The following is a 19387-nucleotide window of genomic DNA, read 5'->3' as shown; positions in this document are numbered from 1 at the left end:
CATTCTGCCAGGCTGAGAGAAAAACTGATAAGAGAGTCAAAGCTGCAAAGAAATCCTTTTCTGGAGGCTTGGGATATAGAGTAGATTAGGGGATAAAAGTGCCAAGTACAGATTCTGTAGCAAGATGAAGCAATGTTGGAATTGAATTAAGACGTTTGTCCTGAACCTTGTAACCTTGCCTTGGATAGATTCAGGATATGCCTTCTTTGATTTCTTGATTAAAGTTTGGAGTTTTACCTTAGAAGTTCCTGTGTTAGTTTTCCATGAACACTGATGGACTTATTTCCTGGATTTTTTTTATTCCTGTTTATCTTTCTACCTACTTGGATTTACATATTTCTATGAAGTGTTTTTATTGCTAATGCTTTTTTATTATCTTCAATAAACTGCTTGCATTTTTACTCAGCTGTGTGATGTTTTAAAGTCAGAGGGCTTTTCCTGGCCTGCACAAATTATACCTGCAGTTGTAGCAGGCTGGCTATATGCCAGTCAAAATTAACCTGACCATGTAACTTAAGAGAATTTTACATATTGGAGAATCTGGGCAAGCTCTTCATGTTGCAGTACTTATAATGTACCATATTATCAAGGATATCAAAATGCATTCTCAGTTTAGTTTAAAATGTATTACATTCTTTCTTATACATGATAAGTGACATACAACACTCATCACCAACTCAGGGAGGGAGATGTACTGAGGGGCCTTCCACACAGGCTCAGAACCCATGATGGGTTTCAGATTAACCTAAGGCGGCTTAACGACACTTCAGGTTAATCTGGATTAATCCAGAATAAACTGGGATTTCCCAGTTTACTCCAGATTTTAAAAAACCCTCAACAGATCAGGACCGTACTATTTATTTATTTATTGTGTCAGGAGCAAACCAAACAGTTATATTGCATTTTAACAAACAAACAAACAAACAAACAAACAATACACAAAGTTTGCAAGCTTGGTAGTTGATTAAATGTCCTTTGACCAGTAGCTGGCCACTTGGAGTGCCTCTGGTGTTACTATAAGAAGGTCCTCCATTGTGCATGTAGCAGGGCTCAGGTTGCATTGCAGCAGGTGGTCTGCAGGACAGCTTCTCCATTTTTATCCTCCATTTTTATCCCCTATACATCTATTGGCTGTTAAAGTCACCCTTTGATGCCTATCAAAGTTCTCGGGGGAGGAGAAACAAAACTCTTAATTTGGGGGTTTGTACACAGGTGATTGTGATGTTATTAAGCTCTACTGTTATAACCTCTATATTGTTTTCTTCAGTGTTGTGGGCACTGCTGACTTGGAGGCCTGGTTTTACAAAGACAGCACTTCCATACTGCACATGTGGTCTCTCCGCTACTAAGATCATTCCTGGAATTGATGGTCATTTCTGTTGTTCATCCCGGTGTGTTTCTTGGACACACAGCACATCACATTTCTTATCTTGGCACAGTTCATAGAGCAGTTGTTCTTTGGCAGCTGACATACTTCATGTTGATTGAGATTATTGTCATGGTTGGTCCTGAAAAGCTCCCTTGGTTGTTTTGCTTGCTTGTTTGCATGCTGCAAGTCACTTCTGGTCGCATCTGGAGTGAGAGAATCAGCTATCTACGAAGATGTTGCCCAGGGGACGCCCGGATATCTTGCAATCCTGCGAGGAGGATTCTTTCATGTCCCCTAGGACCGTACTGCAAGGTCTGGATCTGTTCTGGTGTTAGGTCTCCTGGGATTGACTCTTGAAACCACCTTCCATGATCCCAAGGATCAATCCCCACTGCCATTCCAGTTCTTTGTGCTTGAAGAGCCCGAAGGAGGGGGGGATGGCAACCCCCTCCCTTGCCAGCCCCCCCCCTCACATTTCCTCTCTAAATTTACTGTGGGAACCTGGCTGTGTCCTCAATCCCATCAGAGAAAGCTCTTGACAATTTCTCCAAGGAGCCTGTGGATGCAGCCAGGTCCCTTTAGTATGTTTAGAGGGGAAACGGGGGGGGGGGGGGGGCTGACTAGATTCCCTCTTGGGTCATTCTGTGGTTAAGTTGAATGGATAATGTTGTTGAGTGTGTGGAAGTTCAATAGACACAGACATACTTTCACTTTATTAGGCTTTAATGCAGTTTAAAATCTGGTTTCTGAACAGGAGGTAAATGACAACCTTGCCCTGTAGTGGGAACTTGTTTTATTTCTTTTTTCTCCCAAAACATTGTTGTAGAACACAATGTCCTACAGATTAAGGAGCATATACAAGAATTTGTAAATATTTTAAAAACAGGATTGAAAAATACTGTACATAACCAAATGTTTTTATTCTACCTTCTCCAGCTGCTAAAGATGCAAATGAGCTGCACGCAATATGGCAGTTTAGATAAAAACACTTTTATTTTCTTTATTAGATGTTGGCATTATCCTCCCAAGACACAAATACACTGTAGAATCAGTACAGTTTGGCACCACTTTAACTGCCATGGCCCAATACTATGGAGTCCTGGGAGTTGTAGTTTGGTGAGGCCTCAGCACTGTTTGGCAGAGAGAGTGATAGACTATGTAAAACTTCAATTCCCACTAGTTTAGAATAGTAGGTCCTGGCAGTGCTCCTAAAAGTGACAGTCTGCTTAAGATAATTAATAAGAGGTGATGACACTGAATTACATTTTTGGGATCCTAGATTTCTGATTAGTTTTTAAGGATATCTTTTGCCAACAATAAATGCAGATTTACTGGCTGTCGGAAGGCTATAACCAGAGCCTTCCTGATGATCTAGCAAGATCTACAGTACTGGTTACTAATAGATAATTTTCTCAAATTGCTACAGAGTTTTGGAAGATGCTAGATGGATATCTATCACAATGCATTGTTGGTTTTTACTTGACTCATGTCTTTTATAGAGAAGATTTTCTCTCAGAATGATGGTTGCTTTCCTGTTGTCGTCATTGGTTATATGAGGAGGATATCCTGGCATGTAGAATATGTAATATTTTCACTTTATTAGAATTATAGTACAGCATTTAGCCATTTTCCAATCTTTTTATTGCAAACCCATTTTGATACAGGTTTATAGTAGCACCATAAAACCTTGCTTCTGGAAAATAAATTATTGGCCTGTGAGCTCATGAAAACTCTTGCTAAGCTAGATAAAGTGTCTTTCTTTCAATGCTACACAGGATATCACAAGGAATTAGCCTCATGGACTGTTTCTGGCTTTTCATAGTAGGAGTAGAAATACCCTGCATATCACTTTTGTTTCAAAAACATTTGTTTGAATCCTGAGAAGAGGGAGATAAGAATTTAAAAGACGTTGGCTATTTCTTGTCAATTCTGGGTGATTCCTCCCATCCTAATACCAACCCATAATCCACTTCACATTGTACAAAAAACCTCTTGGTTTTTCAGGTGCTCTTTGTTGCCCAAAGAAACTCCTGGAGAAGAGAAAAAAAACATTTCTTTTGACCTCATCCTATCCTACACTACTTGTTCACCCCTTTCAGGATGGACCCCATTACATGATACAAGTTTACTTCAGGTCAGATTTCATCCAGAAAAGAAAGAGCAAGTGGTGTATGTCGCCACTGCAGCAACATAGTAGCCTTCCCATGTTGACTTACCAGTAATGGGGGGAAGTTGGCAGCAACGCTTCCCCCCGTGGGATGAGGGAAAAGGCAAGTTATGCGATGCAGGGCATGGAGCGATGGCTTCTCCGTGCACCTTGATGTGAGCCTATGGATTCACCATGATGCATAGCAAATTCATGGACCTTTGTGATGAGTTCCTTTAAGTTAAGTTACTTTAGGATCCACTATGTATAGATATGTGTGTGTGGAGGGGGCGAAGGCCAGTTATACATTTGTCTGTTTCTGAATTAAGTCTTAATTAAGTATATTGAGAAGTAGCCACACACTTCTGGAAACTTATCATCAGCTGGAAAATACCTTTTCTAAATGTCAACATTGCAGTTGGTTATTGGGCTTAAATTTTAACACTGTGGACACAGAATTTTATTTGAGAACACAGAAATGCTGGACCACTCTTAACAACTACCATATCAGACTACAAAGAGAAGCCATTGAAATCCACAAACATGTGGGTAATTTCAATAGAAAGGAAGAAACCATGAAAATGAACAAAATCTGGCTACCAGTATTAAAAACTCTAAAATTATAACAATAAATAAAGACAGGGGAGCCCGAGAAAAGAAATAATCAGGGACAGCTAATCACCTCTCAACAAAAGATGCCCCCAGGCAGTAAGAAAGCACACCTTGAGAACTGCTAGGCCATCAAATGCTAATCAAGGTGGCCAGTTGAAACATTCACACCCACCTCCAATAGACGAGAGTTTCTCCCACCGTGGACATTCCACAGATATATAAACCCCGTTTTCCTAGTTTCCAGCAGACCTCACAACCTCTGAGAATGCCTGCCATAGATGCAGGTGAAATGTCAGGAGAGAATGCTTCTAGAACATGGCCATATAGCCCGAAAAACCTTAACAGCAACCCAGTGATTCCTGCCATGAAAGCCTTTGACAACACATTTAACATTACAGTTGCTTATTGGGCTTAAAACAAGTAACATAAGAGAGGACATTCAAAAAATTCTACAGTGTCAACAAGCTAGATCTAAAAAGGGGACATCAGCTGAATATGTTATGTGCCCTATATGATTGCACTGTCCGATGATTTAATTATGGTGTTAGACTAGTCACAGCTTCACAGGTGTTTGCTGCAATTGTGACTTATTTTCTGTTTGGAATTAGTCCAAAGGCACACACTGAGTTATTAGGTATGTTAAACAATTTTAATTCCCACGGTTCTTATAGCTTAACCTTTAACAAATTAATTCATTTTCACCCTTTTGTAGCTGTTCTCACAAGATAGTATTGCCTGGAAGTCTTAGAAAATTCCTGAAGAATAGTTCCACTAATTAGATTTTAAGGGTCCCTTTTTAGTTTCTACGGTTTCCAACAAAAAAAAATCCGCTTTACCTCCCTAAGGTGTTTTGTCCACAAAGTTGGTAAGCTTACAGAAACTTTAATGGATTCTTTTAATTTGTTTTATAGTCTTATAGTTCCTATGTAAATGTAGTATTTTTAAGAGGTGAATAGAAGTCTGCACCCACCTGCTTGATATCACCAGGGTATTCAATGTCTTCCTCTCCTCTCTCTCCTTTTATTTAAGTAGGGAAGGTGAGATCTTTTGAGTCTTGAGAAGTTTGTGTCCATACTTCTTCTTTTTGAAGAAGTATTTCTCAACTCCATGTGTTTGATAGATCCCAGGGATGTCCAGCTTGCTAAGACACTGCTTGCACCTCCGTATTCCTATAATTTATCAATAAAAATTATATTGAATCCCCTCCCCAAAACAGCAATTCATTGATAAATAATTCTTTTTAAAATAACTGTTGTGGGGAAAAAAACCTGAAAATCTTTGCCTCTCTCTTATGCAGCTACACAAATCCTGAAATGTAAGACATTTCACTACAGTTATAAGCAGAAAAACAACACTAGATGCCAAAGTTAAAGTATGGTTGGTTGTATTGAATAATATGTATCTGCTGCAAAACAAACAATGTATAACAAATGTATTGAATCATGATAAAATAATAATATTTTTTTAAAGAAAGAACATGCAATTTATAAAAGGAAAAGCTAGTAAAATTTGAGAAAAATTCATATCCAAACCATAGCAACAGCACTAAATGCTACAACATTGAAAACCCATTCTTGTCAGTTTTGAAAGCTTGATGCCATAAAAAATTTAACTTTAAATAAATATAAATTATTTTTAAATACGACCTTAAACCTACAGTTTTAAACAGAATGTGATGTTATAGTTGCCACAAACGATTGGTTTTCACCTCAAATAGATTTGCGTGACCCAGGCATGTAGCCAGGGGGAGGCTTGAGGGGCTTCAGCTCCCCCCCCCCCCCGAAATTCTCATGGTGGTTTGCGAAAAGGCCTTACTGGTGCATGATTTAAATTGTTATGCTTATTCATATCATGATCTGATCACCATACTCAATATATCCCATATGCATGGGGGTATTGGGGTAATGATACAAAAAGTTTGCTAGGGTAGAACCTCTCAGACTCAGCCCCCCCCCCGAAACTCAGCCCCCCCGAAACCCCCTGAAAAAAACTCAGCCCCCCCCCCCCCGAATCGAAATCCTGGCTACGGGCCTGGTGTGACGTAATGAAGGGAAGAAATGGCTCCTCAATGGCTGCCCTCATCTGATATAGATCCTGAGGTTTTTCTGTAGATGGACATTTTTTTTCTAATTCCAAGTACTTAACAATAGCCTTGGCGAAAAGTCTCTCATCACCCCCCCCCCATCTATTGTTGTCAAGTCAGCTTGATTTACGAAGCTATTAGAATAGCATAGCATAGCTTTATTGTCATTGTACTTTACATGTTTTTGCAGCACACATCACAAAACGACACACCCATCCTTCCACATCCCAACCATGACCGCACAGCCCCAATGCCACATCAATGCAAAACCATGGAGTTCATCATCGCTACCACTCTAGAATAAAAGCTATTTCTTAGAACCCTTCTACAATGTCCTTATATCCAAGTATTTAATCCAGGTTATCTGTTTTGAATTGGATTATATGAGTCTCCACTGACATATTATTTGATAAACAGATAATTCAGGATCAGATTCTGGGATATATGGCAGTGTAGAAGGGGCTTCAGTCTGTTTGTCCTTGTCTTTGTCACCTTGTACCGTCTGCTAGATGGCAATAATTCAAAAAAAAGAATATGCTGTGTGAGATAAATCCCCAAGAATGCTCTGCTTTTTTAAGGCTGTATGACCTATAAAGTTCTTCGAAAGAGGGGAAAGAGCAACCAATGATACTCTGTGCAGAAGTGGTGACCCTTTGGAGTGCCTGCCTATCTGCCACTGAGCAGTTATCAAACCATGCACAGATGCAGTAGGTTAGGACACTCTTTATAGCACAGTAATAGAAAGTCATCAGCAGTTTTTCATTCAGTTGTTGGTTCTTTGAAAGTCTCAATTAGTACTGTCTCTGCTGGGCCCTTTTAATCAATGCTGCTGTTTCAGTGCCCCAGGTCAGATCCTCCTTAACAGTGACAGCAAGGAACTTAAAAATGGCCACCCACTCCACTTGGTGTCCATTTATGACCAAGGGCTGGATTTCTGGTTTGTTCTTTCTGTAGTTCACTATGAGCTCCCTATTCTTATTTATGTTAAGAACTATATTATTGTCCCTGCACCATTAGCACAGCCGATCTACCTCATTCCGATAAGCAGATTAATCACCTTCAGAGATAAGCCCCACCATGGCTGTTTCATCTGTGAATTTGGTAATAATATTGCTATGGTAGATGGAGGCACAATAATATGTATACAAAATGTAAAGCAGAGGATTCAACACAGAGCCTTGTGGCATTCCAATATTGAGAGTAAGAGCCGACGAGGTATGATTACCTGATCTAACCAATATATTAAAGGTAGATTGTCCTACTAAAGTCTGTCATGCCCCTCTTAGTCATTGTTTTGCACCCGGCTCTGGTAGGTGGATTTTCGTATGTCAGTAGAACCCAAGCAGATCTAAAGTCCTCTTACCCATGACTTAGTCTAATGACATACCATTGTTCTCAATCTGGCATTACAGATGTATAATTAAAACATCTCCCACATGTTAATTACTCACTAGGATACATTTTGGTGGTAAAAGAATTGCTCCTCTTAAGCATGCTGCTTTTCTTAAAGGTTACCTTTTTTCTTTTCTATTATATTTTTTTCCCTTTGATAAAATCAGGAATAGATCTATGCAAAGTTAGGTACACTTAACATTAAACCCATGTCTTCAGAGAACCCCACATGAAATTGAATACCCTAGAAATTGGCTATTCTATGAAATAGTCAGTAGGCTATAGTAAATTGGTAATGTTTTGAATAGTTTGCAACTATTGTTAGGCCAGACGACTTTGTCACTGAAAATTGTATATTACTTGTATTTTTAAAATTTTATTTTCACAGAGGGGGGTTGTAATAAGTATACCATACAAATATGACATTTTGTACTTAACTGTGTAGGCAAAATATTTTTTTAGGAAAAAATAACTCCGAAATCATCTTCACCTTCCTGCCCACCCCACTCCTTCACCAGACTATTTTTATAGGGATTGGAAAGAGGTTCACTAATTTTTCATTCTGTGAAGACTGATGTCTGAAGAAATGGAAGCAGTTCCAATTGGGCTCAAGGACATTTTCCGTCAAATTTATATAATAAATTTCTTCTTTTTCTGCATATTCTATCCATCTGAATATGCGGTAATCGCTGAAGGCACATTTCTGGGAAAGATCTATTAGGCTTTCATCACTGCACAAGTTAAGGGGTTGCAGATTTCTCAGGGAAGTTGATGCTTTGCATAGCATAAAAAGAAATTGCAACTTTAAAAAATGTTGGATCTTGTTCTGGTGTGGCATCATTTTTAGCAAATATATTTACCTTGTTCCTGAAGACTTAAAATGCTTCAGTGTGTGAAATAGAAGCAGAAATACGACACTGCTTTAAACATACAATTAGCTTGTTTCACATGTAAACACAACTCAGAAAAGATTAGGGCAGTGGCCGGAAAAGAGAAGAGAAGGCATGCATATTATCTCTCTTCCATCCATGAGTAGGCACAATATAATTCATGAGAGCTAGAAAACATAGGGCATTTTGGGTCTGTGAAGATGAGGATTATACTCTATTCTAATAGAATATTTAGACTTCTAAATACTGCTTACCAAGGCGGCTTTTGACATGTTCATTGTCAGAATCGAAGGCCCTCATAAGTATTGTTTGAAGGCACTTGTAGCTATTATGGTTCAGCTCAACGTGCAGTTCAACATGTTTTGATTAATATGTGATTTGTACAGTGCAAGAATCTGCCTCTACACTCAGCATTTAGGAAAGTCAATTAATATATGATGAAATCTGGAACCTGATTTTCCCATTGTAAACAGAGCAGATATATATGATATAAAACTGTGTAGGACATAAACTTTTTTTTTAGGACGTAAACTTTTGACACAGCTGGGGCCTTGATTTGATGCAATTGTTCATTATCAAATTTCAGTTGAAGAAGTTGTCAACTTCACCTTTGTTGTTGTTCATTCATTCAGTCATTTCAGTCAGTGGCTTCTTGGACCAGTCCACGCCCGAGCTCCCTGTCGGACATCACCACCCCCAACTCCTTCAAAGTCGATCCAGTCACTTCAAGGATACCATCCATCCATCTTGCCCTTGGTCGGCCCCTCTTCCTTTTTCCTTCTATTTTCCCCAGCATCATTGTCTTCTCTAAGCTTTCCTTTCTTCTCATGATGTGGCCAAAGTACTTCATCTTGGCCTCTACTATTCTCCCCTCCAATGAGCAGTCAGGCTTTATTTCTTGAAGTATGGACTGGTTGGATCTTCTCGCAGTCCAAGGCACTCTCAGAACTTTCTTCCAACACCACAGTTCAAAAGCATCTATCTTCCTTCGCTCAGCCTTACCTATGGTCCAGCTCTCACATCCGTAGGTGACTATGGGGAATACCATTGCTTTAACTATGCGGATCTTTGTTGCCAGTGTGATGTCTCTACTCTTCCCTATTTTTTCAAGATCGGTCATTGCTCTCCTCCCAAGAAGTAAGCGTCTCCTGATTTCCTGGCTGCAGTCTGCGTTTGCAGTAATGGTGCACCTAAAAATACAAAGTCTGTCACTGCCTCCACGTTTTCTCCCTCTCTTTCCCAGTTGTCAATCATTCTTGTTGCCATAATCTTGTGTTTTTTTAATGTTTAACTGCAACCCAGCTTTTGAGCTTTCTTCTTTCACCTTGATTAGAAGGCTCCTCAGCTCCTCCTTGCTTTTGGCCATCAAAGTGGTGTCATCTGCATATCTAAGGTTGTTAATGTTTCTTCCAGCAATTTTTACCGCAGCCTTGCATTCCTCAAGCCCCACACATCGCATGATGTGTTCTGCATACAAGTTGAATAGGTTGGGTGAGAGTATACAACCCTGCCGTACGCCTTTCCCAATCTTGAACCAGTCTGTTGTTCCATGGTCGGTTCTTACTGTTGCTACTTAGATCTTATACAGATTCCTCAGGAGAGAGACAAGGTGATTTGGTATGCCCATACCACCAAGAACTTGCCACAATTTATTATGATCCACACAGTCAAAGGCTTTAGAATAGTCAATAAAACAAAAATAGGTCTTTTTCTGAAACTCCCCGCCTTTCTCCATTATCCAGCGGATATTGGCAGTTTGGTCTCTCATTCCTCTGTCTTTTCTAAGCCCAGCTTGTACATCTGGCAACTCTCTCTCCATGTATTGCTGGAGTCTTCCTTGCAGGATCTTTAGCATTACCTTACTAGCATGAGAAATAAGGGCCACTGTATGGAAGTTTGAGCAGTCTTTAGCATTTCGCTTTTTTGGTATGGGGATATAAGTTGATTTTTTCCAGTCTGATGGCCATTCTTGTGTTTTCCATATTTGCTGGCATATGGCATACATCACCTTGACAGCATCATCTTTCAAGATTTTAAACAGTTCAGCTGGGATCCCGTCATCTCCTGCTGCCTTGTTGTTAATAATGCTTCTTAAGGTCCATTCAACTTCACTCCTCAGGATGTCTGGTTCTAATTCATTCACCACACCATCAAAACTATCCTCGATATTATTATCCTTCCTATAAAGATCTTCTGTATAGTCTCGCCACCTTCTCTTGATCTCTTCGGCTTCTGTTAGGTCCCTGCCATCTTTGTTTCTTACCATGCCAATTTTTGCCTGAAATTTACCTCCAATGTTTCTAATTTTCTGGAAGAGGTCTCTGGTCCTTCCTATTCTGTTGTCTTCTTCCACTTCCATGCATTGCCTGTTTAAAAATAGTTCTTTATCTCTACTGGCTAATCTCTGGAAATGTGAATTTAATTGGGCATATCTCCCCTTATCACTGTTTCCTTTTGCTTTCCTCCTTTCTTGGGCTACTTCCAGCATCTCAGTAGACAACCATTTTGCCTTCTTGGTTTTCCTTTTCTTTGGGATGTGCTTTGTTACCGCCTCCTGAACAATGTCGCGAACTTCTGTTCATAGTTCTTCTGGGATTCTATTTACTAAATCTAGTGCTTTAAATCTGTTCTTCACTTCCACTGCATATTTGCTAGGAATGTTAGTGAGATCATATCTTACTGGTCTGTGTGTTTTCCCTGATCTCTTTAGTTTTATTCTAAATTGAGCAATAAGAAGTTCATGATCTGAACTGCAGTCTGCCCCAGGTCTTGTTTTCACCGACTGGATGGATGTCCGCCACCTTTGACTGCAAAAAGGATGTAGTCAATCTGATTTTTGTGTTGGCCATCTGGTGAAGTCCATGTATAAAGCTGTCTTTTAGGTTGTTGGAAGAGAGTGTTTCCCTGGCAAAATTCTATCAGCCTGCGTCCCGCTCCATTTTGTTGTCCTAGACCATGCTTGCCTGTGATCACACAGATTATTTTGTTCACATATCTAGTTTCTGATTGTTATGAGTTGGAAAGTCACATTGTTCTATGACATTGTTCTATAGCAGGTGCAATACTATGTATGCTTATCTGGGACTAAGTCCCATTTAACTTGTTGGGACATACTCTGAGGTCCCTTCTACACTGCCATATAAAATCCAGATTATCTGCTTTGGAGTCTATGGCAGTGTAGAATGGGGTCTGAGAAGTAATGCATAGGATTGCACTGACAGATAATTTATTTGTCTTATGGATATTTGTAAGCAAGAGTTTACCTCATCAGATACACACAATTAATAAAAATGGTGATTGAGATCCACCTCATGTTAGCAGTATATATTCTATGCTTCTTTTACAGCTGGGTGATAACCATTTGGGAGTACATCAATTTTTGAGTGTTCATGCTCTCGTGTTTTACAAAGTTGTTTGACCTTGAGAGATGTGCAGGAATAGCAGTTTTTGCTTCTGTAAATGTTATGGAACAAAGGTAAAACTTCAGTTGTGGAACAAGAAAATCACAAGAGAAATATTTTTCACTGATTCTCTGCTCAGTAACTGAGATTGAATAAGCAAAGTCATAATGTTAGTTCACGGATTTTGCTTTGTGGGTATTCTTCTATGAAGTTTTGCTTTGTTTTTATAATTTACGAACATGTATATATCTTAAATATCTCTTTCTGTCAACCAATATAACTTATATTTTATCATCAAATTTCAGTGACTTATTCAAGGATAGAATGTAATGGAGATAGATTGCCCCATTATGAATGACAAATTGAAAGTAGCCGTCTTTCAAGAAACTGATAGTAATAGATCAGAATATTTGAGGAATGCTGCTAATGGAACTATTGTTCTCAGACCATAAATATATTAAACATGATTTTAAATGAATGCAGACTGTAAATGTCAGTTTAATAAATTTCCTTAAACATTTGAGTAGAAGTATTATTGTTTTTTCAATCAATGACATATTTAAAACTTTGTGTCCTGTTTCTTGACTCTTTTTTTTTTAAAAAAATGTTCTATTTAAATTGTCCATTGTTAATTGTAAAACTATTGTATCAACAAAAGCCTTGCTTCATTTATCAGAATTCTATTGTGGGAGTTTCCTGCTGTTCTTGGCACTCAGTAAGTAGACAGAAGATCTTGTTTTGCTTCCTCCACAGTTATATGAGAGTTAAACAATTTGATGAAAAGGAATCCTACTTTATGGACTCATCAGATGGGGGCACGTTTAGGGCTCCACTTTTTTTAAAACCTTATTTTACGGTCTCACACTCTGCCGATCAGAAACATATGCAATTGCCACACCTCTTTCATGAAACCCCAGCATCACGAAAGAAAGAAAGTTTGGGCCTGTGGAATTTGGTCATCATGGGCAGCATTTATGATATAGGTAAGCTTTGCGCTGTTTTCTTTCTTTTTAGTCCCAGGCCCCATAGCAATTGCTCTACCCTTACCTTTCCATCACACGGGAAGGAGAAGGATGAACATGTGACTCGCTGAGTGACTTGAGTCACTATGTGGCCTTTCTTTCCCTGCTGTAACATCACTGGGAAGGGGGAGGAAAATCTGATAAGGGAATATGTTACATCTCTTATATTGAGATTTGTTGACGACTACATATCATCTGTAATTTCATCTTTATGAGGTCCTTTAAAAGTGGATGAAAGTATTTCCTAATATCAGTCTAGTATATGCTAGTAAGGTCCAGCCAGGAATTACTTCACATGACTGGCTGATCTGTGGACTCCTTGGTGCCATTGCTGTTTTGTGGCAAGAATACCTCTCCTTTCCATGCTCCAGTGTGGCTGGTCTAATAATGACTGAAGCATGAAGCATCTTCTATCATCTCAATATTTAGCCATTTCCTGGTCCCCTCCTGCACTGCCATATAAAATCCAGATTGTTGGCTTTGAACTGGATTATATGGCAGAGTAGACTCATGTAATCCAGTTCAAAGCATATAATGTGCATTATCTGCTTTGATAACCTGGATTATATGGAAGTGTAGAAGGGACCTTAATCAAACAAGGCCTTCATCATTCAATGATTTGATTATGAATGGGGATGCGAAAAATAGCATATATAAGCAAAGACATGAGTAGGTGAAAGTCTAAGCAAGGAGAGATAATTTTCCCATTGTGCCCACCTATGTCCTCAGTGCAGAACAAAGCTGCCCTAAGGTGTCATCACCAAAAATCACTTGAGACTTCTTCTTGTGGTGAGAAGCAATTAATACTAACTCATTCTCCTCCTTGGTAATTCACTGAAGCATTTTAAAGTACAATAACTAGTTACTCCATTAGGGCTATCTGATTGTATTCATATGCAGCGTTGGTCTTGCCATGCAGCAGGATGAAACAATCTGCTTGCAGAAGCATCATAAGAAGGAATTGATGCTTGAATTGTGCAGCAAATTGTCTTAAGCAGTGAGTGGGTGTGGTGCTATTTGGACTCTGCTTCAGGGAGCACAGAACTACCAAACATTTCAGTAAATGGGGGAGTGGGGATAATGTTCTCTTCCCCTTAAGTATCATACTGGCTTTGCTTAGGTATAGCTTGAACTTGGCTCTTTTTCAGTACAGTTCAATGTATAGAGCAATTATTGCATTATGATTTCATTAACTTCCATATCAGCATCCTATGGAATGCTGCTATGTAAAGAAAAAAAATTAGAATTTTCAGCCTGAGAACCTGGATCCCCTTCCTTACAGCTGAATAAAATCCCAGATTATCTGATTTGAACTGGAACATATGGCAGTGTGGACTCAGATAACCCAGCTCAAAGCAGATATTGTGGGATTTTCTGTAGTGACGATAAAGAAAATAGGCAGTCCAGGAGGGTGAAGGTGATCTCAAATTTATTGATCAGCCAAGCTGTTTATATACCTTCTTGTGCTCTTTGCAAAGCTTGCATAGTAACAGTGAGTTGGATTACATCATTGGCAGAGTGATTGGCTAGAGGTGAGGTCATCTTAAGGTGAGGTAGCCTGCAGGTGAGGTCAGCTATAGATGATGTCATCCTTCCTGTCCTCAAGGGTAATGTCCATACATGGTCAGTGGGGTAGGAACAGTGTATGCATCTGGGGAACACGGTTTGCCGATGTTTTCCAGTGGCATAACTGGTTTTCTACTGGTTTCCTACATCCCACCTTTTTTTGTTTATTTAAAGGCCAGGACATATATAGGACATTATCTTGAGGCGGGGGGAAAGGTCAGCAGAGCGTGAGGCTAGCAAGAAGCTTATAACAATGGGATATATATAGCAGTAGCAGATTATTATATAGCCATCAATAGTTGTGTAGAGTAAACAAATTGGATAATAAAAGTTTTATCAAGCAGGTACAGTGTTTTGCTTAAAATGTTAAGCTAAGTCATTAAAAAACAACATGCATAAGTATTTTGTTGAAGTTATTTGTGAGATTTGAAACAACACATAGAATAGACTAGAAGGTGAATGGAATTTTGAAGGCCTTGGTGTCACGTCATCTTTTTAGAGGCAAATGTAGTGAGCAGGAACCCAAAGCGCTTGATTTAAGAAGTCAATGACAGAGAATGTGTGTTTAAACAATGTTGTCAAAAAGCAAGTTGTGTTTGTTAAAGTTCATAGGTTTATGACAGTTGAAGCAGGAACTCTTGGTTCTTGGCAGGGGGTTGGACTGGATGGCCCATGAGGTCTCTTTTAACTCCTTGACTCTAGGCGATGAGGGGGGCTGGGCCTTCTCACTCCGGATCTGGTAACCTGCATCAAAGGAGGAGGAGGAGGAGGGAGAGGGGGTGTGGAGGTTTGGAAATATTTCTGGATCCTGGTAACGAGAGAAGAATCAGATAAAATTAAATTCAAATGATTAATGGTAAATAACACGTATAGGAAGGCCATTGGAAAGCGAAACCCAAAAACGAGCAGGAAAGAGGAAGGGGGTGACTCCCCCCTTTTCTTTGTGTGTGAGAAAAAGCAGATGGTTTGTAGAGGTATGATTTGAACGCTCAGCAATCTTGTTTTGTGTGGCCATCGTATGGAATGTTAAAGATGTGTAGGAAGAGTAGAACGTTGTAAGCGTAGCGCTGTAATAAGAGGGTTTGGTGGTAGTTTTTATTGTAGGAGGGACCCTCATGAATGTAAAGGTATAAAGAAAGTGGTTGAGAACACGTTTGGTGTGTCTTTTTTGTGAGGGGTTGTTTAAATGTAATTAGAGAATGTGTCAACAGTGACATGAAGAATTGTGTAAGGGAAAAATGAGGGAAAATGTGTGTTGTTTGTTTGTGAAAGCTGGTTTGTTTTAGTGTCTATGGGGTGTAGGTTAAAATGAGCTGTAAACATATGTATTAGATCAATTGAACATTTTAAGAAAACTGAGTGTGTTAAACCCAGGTTAATAGTAGCAAGCCATGTTTAACTCTTAGCATTGGGATGGTATGATTTTAAAAGCTTTGGAACTGACACAGAGTCATAAAAGGAAAAAAAAGTGGTTTTAAACTCTTTTTAGGTTTAGGTAGCAATGTGGGTGGAGTCTCAGAAAGAATAGACTCGACCAAGGTGGAAAATGTTGTATTAAAATCTTTAGGGAATGTATTTTGAAATATATGTGGATGAGTGAGGCAATGAGCAACAGCAAAGCTGTTGGATCACTTTAGTGATTATGTAATGAGAAAGGGATAATAGGTTTTGTAGTTTGAGGATGAAAAGGCATGGCTCATAGGGTTGTGTTTTGTTGTAGAGGAAGGATGTGGTAGCTATGAATCAATCAATCAATGATTTATTATGGTCTTTGACCAGCACAGTATAGAATGGGGATCGGTGTGTGTAAGGAAGGGAATTGTAGTTTTGAAGTATTAGGCATGAAAGCAGAATGAAAGCATATTTAAAAACATCTAATAATATCATATAAAAGAGACAAATTAAAAGCATAAAACAGAGTAATCAAGTATAAACAATTATGAATAAAAAAAAATCATTTTAAAACAGACAGAAAGGGGAAGGGAGGCAATGTTGGTGTGTGTGTGTATTGATTAGATCTCAGAGCCTAGCCGTGTCTTGTACGGGTTGTGGAATGTATGCCCCCCTTTTTGGGCAGCGTGTGTTGCTTTTGGTCTCTCAGAGAGAGAGAGAGGGAGAGATTTTTTGTCTCATGGATTTTAGTGTCTTGTAAGGTAGATATGATGTGTGAATAAAGCAATAAATGTCTGGTTTTGAGTATTGTTTTGTTAATTTTTAAATGTGGGTAACGAATAGAGGTGTGTGTCTGTCTGTAAGAAGTGAGTGTTGATTTTATTTAATGACAGAATGTTTAAATCTAGTGAAAGCTGAGATCAGACTTTTAAAGTGTTGATTGTAGCGTGTTGTAGTGTGATAGGAAAGAAGGAAGAACATCAAAAGGAAGCAAACAAAGTTATGATTTGTAGACTTAATAAACTCAATCTTAAAATGAGAATGTTTAAAGTGTAACATAGCAAGATCTGTTATTATGTAAGCATGTGTTGTCAACTAATGTTTTGTAAGAAGTGTGTTTTTGTGAAGCTGATTATCTGTAAGTATCAGATGAAAGGCATGGAAACCAAGCATGTAATTGTTTAGGTGTGATTAAAATTTAAGATTGTATGAATTGAATGTGAGTCTTATATATAATTAACCCTTTGAAACGAAAGGGACAAGAAGCTTTGTGTGTCAAGCCTGGTTTAATGTTATTGTTGGTGGAGTTTAGAATGTGTTTTAGTTGTGAACTATAGATTTTAAGAATCACAACTCTTGATTATGAAATCAACACCAACTCTATCAGTATTTAAATTGTTGTATATGGGTATGTGTATCACACTTGATCAAGCAAATGAAAGTCTGTTTTGTATGTAAGACATTTTTATCACAATTTATGACAGTAAAAAACTTATAATTATGAAACAATAACAATGAGTAAAATTATAACTATGAAACAACAACAACAATGAAAACAATCTCAAACAATCTCTCAGTTGAGGGTTAGTATAACATAAAGAACTATCTTAAAGAGTTGTAGTGGCTCTCATTATATCTTATAACTAATTAATATTGTTTAGTGTTAAAGAAAATGAAGTTTGATAACCTTTAGAGGACTGTGTATTGTCTATCTTTATCAAAGATAAAACTTTGAAAGCTTTTTATCAAAACACTCTTTAAAAGAATGAGGACTCTCTATATTGATCTTTAACTGTATATTGTGTATGTATTTATGACCCTGGAACTTCTGATTGAACAGAAGTTCATTCTGAAAATCATTTTGTAACAAATGTTTATTTAATGACAGTATATATGGGAGCTTTACGTTTTGTTGAATGGAAATGTTTTAATGTTGTCTCTTAAAGAGAGGGGTTAAAAGAGAACATTGACATAGCTGTATCTTAGCTAGTGTCGATTGAAACTATGGGAATGGGATAGGGGTCGTTAAACTGTCTCATCAATGATGTATTAAGAAAAGGTGGGGGTCTGTGACCTAACGGTTCATCCAGACGTGGTATAAGCACTGTTTATTTATGTAACTCCCCCTTTAAAAGCATATGTCTTTTCAGACTCAAAATCTGGGAGGTGAATTATGATATTTATGATTGTTTGGTGATTAATGTCAGATTCTTCAACCGCGCATGTTGCGGGATTAACTGACATTATGGGAAGCTCTGGTCGTCCAGCTGTTTTAGTGAATGTGCCGGAGCCATAAATTAGGTCTGGAACCACGGCTGTTGTGTTTTGAATGTGCTCAGTCGAGGATACAGCTTCCTCGAATCCTGCCATGTCAAGAAGGGTTGCGGTCATGTTTTCTCGGCCCCCAGCATTCTGAATGGTCTGAGGAATCATGTCTCTCAGTGGCTGGGGCTGTAACAATTTTTCAAGACTTGGCTGTTTATTTTGAAGAGAAGTAGAGGGGAGATTTGGATCGGCGGGGGATGATTCAAAAGCAAAGACACATGAAGGCGGGATAGGGAGGGCTATCTGTGAATATCTCATCTCGAGCGGGGTAAAAAGAGGATTTATGATCTGAGTTGGGAGAGGTTGATTCGTGACCGGAGCCACGGGTGGGCAATTATCTGTCACTCCCAGGAGAGTGATTGTTTCACAACATTGCTTCCACAGCAATAAGTGTTGAATTGTCCCCTGGGGTTTTTCAAGGAAGGTTTGACCTATCCTGACCCAATCCGATGGTTTTAATGACCCCTGCTGTGGATACCAAGGGCAGTGGCTCTGAATTTCTCTAACTAAGTCTTCCAAGTCTCCTTGACTGACTTCGGGACCCTCCCTCTGCCCCAACAACTTGCGCAACTCCCCAGCATGATCTTGCTGGTGGTAAGTTGACACATTTCCACCCATGTACTCACGAGATTGGGAACGGTTGGACCGTTGTCGTGCACGAAAGCTATTCCAGCGGTGAGCAGAAGGCGGGGAGGATCACGTCGGGGTCACCAGATGTAGTGACGATAAAGAAAATAGGCAGTCCAGGAGGGTGAAGGTGATCTCAAATTTATTGATCAGCCAAGCTGTTTATATACCTTCTTGTGCTCTTTGCAAAGCTTGCATAGTAACAGTGAGTTGGATTACATCATTGGCAGAGTGATTGGCTAGAGGTGAGGTCATCTTAAGGTGAGGTAGCCTGCAGGTGAGGTCAGCTATAGATGATGTCATCCTTCCTGTCCTCAAGGGTAATGTCCATACATGGTCAGTGGGGTAGGAACAGTGTATGCATCTGGGGAACACGGTTTGCCGATGTTTTCCAGTGGCATAACTGGTTTTCTACTGGTTTCCTACAATTTTCTGCCTTGATATTCTGGGTTATATGGCTGTATGGAAGGGCCCTGTGTGCCTCACCAAACTAAGAACCTAAGAATGCAACAGAATGCAGCCACAACAGTTAAAGTGGAAACATAGTGCTATGACTTTGTAT

General features: G+C 39.1%; 1 protein-coding gene and 1 long non-coding RNA gene across 6 annotated transcripts in view; one reads left to right on the top strand and one right to left on the bottom strand.

Annotated features, from left to right (window-relative positions):
- PRR16 (proline rich 16) overlaps positions 1–19387 on the top strand; it is a 130285-nt gene that overhangs the window by 34934 nt on the left and 75964 nt on the right. The gene's annotated exons all lie outside the window — the stretch shown is intronic.
- LOC137096137 (uncharacterized) lies at positions 14328–19246 on the bottom strand. Its single transcript, XR_010909322.1, has 2 exons — positions 18825–19246; positions 14328–15289 (listed from the first exon to the last, which is right to left on the bottom strand). It is a non-coding gene; the product is annotated as an uncharacterized lncRNA (long non-coding RNA).

Source organism: Anolis sagrei, chromosome 2 (genome assembly GCF_037176765.1).
Source record: "Anolis sagrei isolate rAnoSag1 chromosome 2, rAnoSag1.mat, whole genome shotgun sequence".
Lineage (NCBI taxonomy): Eukaryota > Metazoa > Chordata > Lepidosauria > Squamata > Dactyloidae > Anolis > Anolis sagrei.
Note: the sequence above shows the minus strand (reverse complement) of the source record. Positions and strands in the feature narration are given on the sequence as shown.